The following is a 6,223-nucleotide window of genomic DNA, read 5'->3' on the forward strand; positions in this document are numbered from 1 at the left end:
CCCAACAGCCCAGTCCTTCCCCTCCCAACTGCCCTCCCGCCAGGCTAATTGCTAAGCCCACACTCCCCTCTTGGTCCCCAAGTCCTCCTCATGCTCGTGGTCCACTTCCTTCAGGAAGCTTCTCCACATCACTCATTACTGTGACAACCATAACAAAGCTAAGCTTGGGCTCTGTGCCAAGTACCCACTGAAAGCTTTATGTGTGTTTTCCTATTGAACTCATAGCAACATTATGGGGTAAGTCATTAGTTCCCTTTAATAGATGAGGAAACAGGTTCAGAGAGGTTGAGTGATCTGCCTGAGGTCACACAGCTACCAAATGGCAGAGGCACGTGTCCCATAATCCTGTCTGGTGTGATCCTCATTCCCCCAACTAGACTGCAAGCTTTGAGGAGTCAGGGCTTTGTCTGGACTCAGCCCACACAACCCAGATTCTGTATCCTGGGCCCATTGTGTCCAGTGTTTGGGAAATCAAAGTCACTAACCTGTGTGACTGTACACTGTGTCTCCCCTCCCCCACCCCCATGAATTAAAAAATTGATATGTTCCTCAGGCTATTTAATCCCAGGGACAGGAGCTCACTGGGGAAAATGGCCAGCACCAGCCCACTGGACCAGAGAGACAAGGAGCCTCAAAGGATCGCTGGTAACTCTTCCCCACCCCACACACCCCTCAGCCTGATGTCCTGCACCCTGCCTGCCACTGCTGCTCCCACCTCCTCCCCAGCAGCTGCCCAGCTCTCTCCAACCCAGGCAGCACACAGTCAAGATGAACAATTTAATTACAATTTACATTTATTTTCCCCCAGAGAGCCAGAGCCCCCAGTTCTCCATCTTGTCACCTCACACACTTTTTCTGGGACGCTATTACCCAGAGGGCAACCAGGCCAGGCTGAAGGGGGGCAGGTGGAGGGAAGCAACAAGGAGGTTCCCCCAAGGGATCATGCCTCTCCAGCTATGGGGGTAAAGTGCAGGGAGAAGGAGACAGCTGTAGATACCCTCCTTCATCAGCAGGGCTAATGGTTCCCTGCCCCCACCCATTAACTCAGTCATTATACTAATGATCCCTTAAAAATGAGCCTAATGGCCAGGGTGAGGTGGCTCATGCCTGTGATCCCAGAACTTTGGGAGGCCGAGGCGGGTGGATCACAAGGTCAGGAGTTCAAGACCAGCCTGGCCAATATGGTGAAACCCTGTCTCTATTAAAAATACAAAAATTAGCCAGGTGTGGTGGTGGGAGCCTGTAATCCCATCTACCCAGGAGGCTGAGGCAGGAGAATTGCTTGAGCCTGGGAGACGGAGCCGAGGTCACACCACTGCACTCCAGCCTGGGCGACAGAGCGAGACTCCATCTCAAAAAAAAAAAAAAAAAAAAAAAAGTGAGCCTAATGACAACCTGCACCTGGAGCACAGGTGATGCTCTCACTTGCCTGTGTCACTCATCCAACTCCTCTCCACAGGCAACTCTGCAAGGAATGACCATCCCTGGAGAAACGGGAGCCCAGAGAGACCCAGAGAGTGACTCACCTGGTGAAGCAAGACAACTGGCGAGGCCGGGCATGGTGGCTCACGCCTTTAATCCCAGCACTTTGGGAGGCCAAGGCGGGTGGATCACCTGAGGTCAGTTCAAGACCAGCCTGGTCAACATGGTGAAACCCTGTCTCTACTAAAAATACAAAAATTAGCTGGGCGTGGTGGTGGGTGCCTATAATCCCAGCTGAAGCAGGAGAATCACTTGAACCCAGGAGGCGGAGGTTGCAGTGAGCCGGTATCATGCCATTGCACTCCAGCCTGGGCGACAGAGCGAGACCGTCTCAAACAAACAAATACACAAACAAACAAAAAACAAGTGGCGAGAAGACCTTCTAGTCGGGGGGCTCACAGAACCAAGTTCCCGGAAGCACTTGGCTGAGAGCTCCAGGTACTCCAGCCTCACCATCCACCCCCAGCGGAGACCCTCCTCCCAGACACTTCTCTCAGACACCCCCAGCCACCCCTCTCTACTCTTCACTTGTCTTAGAGACAATTTAGTACCTCTAAATTCCAGAACAGACTCCAATCATCTAGAAGAAATGTCACCTGAATGAACAGACAGTTAACAAGCCAAGGACTCCAATACAGAAGGGGTTGGGGGTGAGGAATACTGCAGTTGTTTAAGTGGAGACCTGGTGATTTCAGGTCAGGGTCAGCTTTAAGGGCCCGAGAGCCAACAGAGCCAGTAAAGTGCTAACTCAGACATTATACTTATGCTAACTTGGGTACTCAGTTCTGGGTCAAACTAGAACACAAAGCAGTAGACACCTAGCCATGCTGGAAAGAACCATGTTCAAGGCTGGGTGTGGTGGCTCACGCCTGTAATCTCAGCACTTTGGGAGGCCAAGGACAGCAGATCACTTGAGGTCAGGAGTTTGAGACCAGCCTGGCCAACATGGTGAAACCTCATCTCTACTAAAAATAGAAAAATTAGCCGGGTGTGGTGGTGGGCACCTGTAATCCCAGCTACTCAGGAGGCTGAGGCAGGAAAATCGCTTGAACTTGGGAGGCGGAGGTTGCAGTGAGCTGAGATCATGCCACTGCCCTCCAGCCTGGGCTACAGAGTGAGACTCCATCTCAAAAAAAGAAAGAAAGAAAGAGAGAGAAGAGAATAGAAGAAAGAAAGAAAGAAAGAGAGAGAGAGAAAGAAAGAAAGAAAGAAAGAGAAAGAAGGAAGGAAGGAAGGAAAAAAGGAAAGGAAGGAAGGAAGGAAAGAAAGAAAAAAGAAAGAAAGAAAGAAAGAGAAAGAAAGAAGAAAAGAAAGAAAGAGACCATGTTCAGGTAAAAATAACATCTGCCACTTACTGAGCACCTACTATGGGCCAGTCGCCATGCTTCATGCTGGGTAGACATTCTCTTGTTTGACCCTCACAACTGTTATTATCCCTGTGTGACAGATGAGGAAACTGGGGCATGAGTCAAGTTGTTAGTAAGTGGTGACGCCAACTTTCAAAGTTCAGCACCCTTGGCAGAGAGACTAGACTTAGCCATGCTGTGATCCAGGAGCAGAATTAGGACCCAGTGGGAAGAATTGTGGGGACTTCATAATACTTGAGTCAAGGGAGGGCTTGTTAGGTAGTGAGCTCCCTGTCCTGGAAATGTAAGTATCTTCAGGACTCCTGTTGCAGAAATCCCTGGATGGGTCCTAGCTTAGCTGCCCTACAAGCTCTGAGATTCTATCTTGGACCCTGTGAACTATACAGAGCCCTGAAGGGCTCACACAGGCCCTCCCCACCCTTGCCTCCGCCCTCCCTATACCTTTCTGAAAGCCCACGGGTGCCTCATTACAAGACCCCCCACCTGTGAGTAGGACACCCCTTGAAGATATTGGTCAGAGAGCGCCCCAGAGCTCAGGAAGCCTAAGCTCTGAGGGCCTCCCATGAGGCTGATTTGCTCTCTGGAGAGGCAGGCAGGGGCGAGTGAAGTCAAGCCTCTTCTTGCACACCTGCCCTGGCCTCTCCCGTCGACACAACCAGGAGCCATTTCTGAGGAAATGAGAGTAGAGGGGCAGAGTTGGTAGGTGGGCGTAGGGCAGGCCCCAGGGGAGAGCAGGTTCACCCTGTAGTTAACTGGGAAAGGCCTTGGCTTGGATTTCAGGATTCCTGAGTGGGAGCACTGGAATGTGATCCCCTGCTGGGACTCAACCCAGGGAGAAGCACCCAACACAGTCTCCCTGCAGCCCACCTGAGAGAATGAGGCTCCTTCAGGCCAGGCAGGGAGCAGGGGGTGGAGGAGACACACGACAGGCATCCAGCCCTAGCCCAAGCCACCAATTAACTTCACGGCCTGAGGCAAGTTACGTCACCTCTTGGCCTGTTTCCTCCTCTGTACAGTGATGATAACATCCCGCCAGTGAGGCCTGATAGAGATAAATATTCGACAAGGCCCTGTGGAAAGCTGACTGTGTTTATACCCTTGTAAAGTGCTATTATTACCTGGGGGGACCTTGGGAAGGGCCCCTCCTGGTCTGACCTGAAATGTCACTCCCAGACAGGATGCTGGATCCTGTCCTTTCCTGAGGGCAGCCCAGGGGTGGGTAGGGCCTGTTTCTAAAGAAGAGAACCCAGCACTCGGCAAACATGCACTGATGCTGGTGATGATCTTTGGATGATGATGGTGATGGAAACTGATTCCATCTGTGCACCACACCCTGACGGCAGGGCGGGCTCAAACACAGGGGCGGCAGTTACCCTCCTGGGCATCGCTCCCACCCACCCCTTCCCGCCAGGAAAGCTGTCCACTCACACCCTGTCCTTCCCTCGAGAGGAAAATTCCTGTAGTAGACCTCATGGGCCAGAGGCAGTGACCAGGGGAGGGGACAGGAAAGTTTGGGGGCCACACTGAGCTGGAAGTCGACTCCTTCGACACCCCCAAGCCCCACAAAATGATCATCGAAGCAATTATGACTTGCTCTAGGGAGACCCCAGGGGTCAGGCCAGGATCTGGCGACCCAGAGAATGAGAATAACTGCCCCTTCTTGATTTGTTCAGCAAAGCGACAGCCTGGGGGGACTTAAGAGTTGTGACTTCTAAGGGAACAGCTGAGTTAACACAGCTTGCAGGAGTCTTGTCTACTTCCAAAGTGGTGCCATGTTCATCGTTTCATTGGCTACTTCTCATACCAGCTCCATGTCTTCCAGGTACAAAAACCGAGCCCAATTGGGTAACCAAATGCTTAAGGTAGCAGAGATAATGACCCAGTCAGGACAGGTCTCTTAAGCCGGCCTCTGGCTACCCCATCATAGTATCTGTCCATTGATAAGGCGGAGCCTGCACTGACCCATGAGTCACAAACACGGCCAGGACCCCTAAGCCTGGTCCCAGCATAGCCATACCTGCCCCCACATATCCACCCTCCTGTTTGGAGACACCCACCACCCCGATTGTGGAGGTCATGAGTAGTAGCAGGGGTAGTGTATGTGGACATCCAAACAGAATTGAGCTGCTTGGTAAAGCTGCAGAGAGAAGACAGCATTTCCCTACTACAGTGTGGAAAACTGCAATGAATCCAGCCTGCAGCAGGTGACCCCTCTGGTCCAGAGATCAAAAGGATATAAGGGGGAGAAGGGTTTGGTGCCAGCTCTGGGGTTGTGGCAGCTGCCCTCTTGAGCTCTGCTGGGCCCCACTCGAAGGGCCTTTTCACATCCTGTTGTGGCCAGTCGTCACTGCCCATTTCACTGACAGAAAGTGACACCTGAGGTCGGGGGATCTGAAAGCTTCCAGTCCAACCCCCCCTCAGAGGAGGGAGGCTCCAGGAAATGAGGCCCAGGCAGCAGTGTCCTGGACAGTAGGAGGGGGAGGGAACTGGGTGGGGTGTCTCGCCTGGGCTTGTTTCCTTGGTGACGAAGAGGACAGGTCTGCTTGCTCCACAGGACAGGGAGCTGGAGCACAGTGACAAGGCTTTTCCCCAAGTTGCACAAACACAACTCTCATTCTTCACCTGGGCCCTGAGTGGCTTATTACAAAAGCAGCATTTCCTTTAGATGAACCGCACTGGGGTTTCAGACAGAAATGGAGTCTTGGAGGAAAGGAAGCCAGCAAGAGGAGGAGGAGGAGAGAGGCAGCCTCAGGACAGAGAAAGGAGCTCCTGGAACAGATCAGCACTAGGTTGTGTGTGCAGCACAGCCCCGCTGGACCCTGTGCTTCCAGGCAGGTGCTCCAATGTGGCGGCTCTGTTAGCGCCCAGCCTTGTGGCAGGGTAGAGGCATCCTAACAGTCCATTCCTGACGGGACGTTCTCTGGGAAAGACACTTAGCAAGCCAGATTATCTAGTTACACATTACACTGTATTTTTTCATTTTGCTATAATCCTAGGATTTTAGTAAAGTCCTGTTTAAAGGTTTGGTCTTGACTCAGCCATGCTGGGGGCAGCTAAGGAGGATCCAGGATCCATCTCTGGGCCAAGGTGGTAAAGGACAGCAGTGCCCTTCGGGGCCTGCCTATTGGCAGGGGCGTCAGTGAGGGCTCCCCAAGAAGGTGAAGGTGTCTCTTCTGTAGCTGTGCCTGCTCTGCTGCACTCCTCACCTGTTACCAGTCTCAGAGGGCTGGGCTCTACGTCATTAGGGCAGTCCTCACAGGCTCCCCTTTTGGCTTCTAGGACTCCAGCCATCCCACCCTTTTCCTTCAACAGAGCATCCATCCCTGGCAACTGTAGGTTCATGACCAGGGCTTCTTGGAGGAGAAAAATAAATG

The sequence above is a fragment of the Pan paniscus genome, chromosome 5 (genome assembly GCF_029289425.2).
Source record: "Pan paniscus chromosome 5, NHGRI_mPanPan1-v2.0_pri, whole genome shotgun sequence".
NCBI classification, from domain to species: Eukaryota; Metazoa; Chordata; class Mammalia; order Primates; family Hominidae; genus Pan; species Pan paniscus.